A 2162-nucleotide genomic window follows, 5' to 3' on the forward strand; every position below is an offset into this window, starting at 1 on the left:
TATATATATATATATATATATATATATCCTTATAAGTTTAAAAACTCCAAGCAGCCACTGGTGAATATATATATATATATTTCTGTGTCTCGTCTCGTTAAATATCCACATAGAATTTTTTTAATGTAATGTTGTTAAAATACAAATAAACAGAATCCATGGTTGACAGTCAAAAATAAATGAAGTGAAATCGAAATCTCTTTCAGGTCCTGATAATAAAATAAAAAGTAATAAATGCTGTTTTAAGTTGTATATATTAACCTTCATTAACTCTGTCCCTTTCATGAACGTGTGTAGTGTATTTTACATCAGATTCTTCATGTGCATATTGATGAGACACAAATTACTTTCGTACCTGTCCCATAATGACCAATCTAATAAATAATATATTTTCTTTAAATACATAAATCAAGCATTGCGTCTCATATTAAATTAATTCTCCGTTTTTCTTATTTTAGGACGAATGATTACGTCTCATAAATTTAACATTCCAAGTCAATGAATATTCAAAAATGGTAAAGCAAGAGGGAATATACTTAACATGTGTGTCATAAGTGTTAATTTCATAAATTAAATGCTATTTTTCATCTTCATGAAAGACAGTTACCTAGTTTATGTATATATGTTTGTTAAGGAAGATAGTCTCCTTAACATTGAATGCGGTTTCCATCAAGATGAATGGCATAAAAAATCTAAATGTTTTAGAACGAACCCTGTTTTATTATAAATGTAATTTTTAGTGAAACCAACGATCGGATATAAACCACTTTTAGATATTTTAAAAATATATTGGATAAAACTGACCCCACAGTGGGGAAAAATAGTACCCGTTTAACTCATAAGAACTGCAAGTTTAAAATAAATGCTACATGTAACAACTACACTTAAATAACTTAAATCATCATTTAAATGTCCCTGCAAGAATCTAGAACGCCCTTCGCCATGCACAAATTGCACATTATCTAAAACGTTTGTGTAAAAGAACGTGCGTACTAGTGTGGGGCAATGACGTACATTCCGGTTGAAATATGTAGCGTAAAAATAAGTCATTACTGTAGGGTAAGACGGCTCCGCAGGTGGAAGTGGGGCGTTTTACTTTACACCCATGACGTAAAGCTATTGCAAGTTATAAAAAAAATGTTTGTTATAGAACAAAGCCACATTGGGCTAGCTGCTGTGTCTACCGCGAGAAATTGAACTCCAGATTTTATTGTTGTAAGTCTGTAGATTTACTGCTGTGCCACAGGGAGACACGTTATAAAATTCAGTGAACTTGAACACTGTTTCTATCAGGGCTTATTCAATTGTTTATAACTCTCCATTGCTTAAAATAAACCAAATGTAATTTACTGAAAATGTTTTCTTTTCAACCATAAAAAATTCAGAGTGCTTACCTCAAGCTAAAATAAAAAATAAATTAAAGCTGCGATTTTATCATTCACATTCTCAGCGTCAAGGGAAAAAGTTACATATAATTCATTCTAGATGGCAGCACATCATAACTAATGATAAGGGAGTGAAAGTTTCCCGTGTGTTTATTTTGATGGTCTTGTTTTAATGAAATAACACTTTTTTTCATATTTGATAACGATAATGGCTTACAGAAAGTGGCAAATGAGATATTAACCAGTAAATAAACCAGTTAATCATTTTTGGTTAATAAATATAAAGAAAATGGGTAATAAAGTTTCGTATTTTGATCATACAAACTGTTCGAAGAAAATCAGGAGGTTTAGGTGAACTTTTATATTTCCAGGATCTGCCTTTGAAAGGGAAATCAAATACAAACAATTAAACATAAAAAGTTGTTAACTTCTGCTTTTGAGAAATACACGATGCTGCAACATGAAACAAACGTCAGAAAACATTTATTTGCTTTTGTATAATAAACTTATACGTTAACTTTTGTACTGTAGTGTAATTCTGGTGCTGTTGTTAATTTTCATTTGTATAAAAATCAATAGTTAAATCTATAGGAGGATTTTATTTTGGGGTTTATTCGTACTCTTTTATGTCTACTCTAAAATAGCTAAATTTTCTGATGTAATTCACATTTTTAAGTATTTCAACAAAACTATCATATATACACCTGGAAAAAAAGTTAAGCACCCCCAAATATTTTTCAGGATTGCTTATTGAAAATAAGGTTTAATTTTCATGAC

This window comes from Limulus polyphemus, unplaced genomic scaffold, assembly GCF_000517525.1.
Source record: "Limulus polyphemus unplaced genomic scaffold, Limulus_polyphemus-2.1.2 Scaffold562, whole genome shotgun sequence".
Classification (NCBI taxonomy): domain Eukaryota; kingdom Metazoa; phylum Arthropoda; class Merostomata; order Xiphosura; family Limulidae; genus Limulus; species Limulus polyphemus.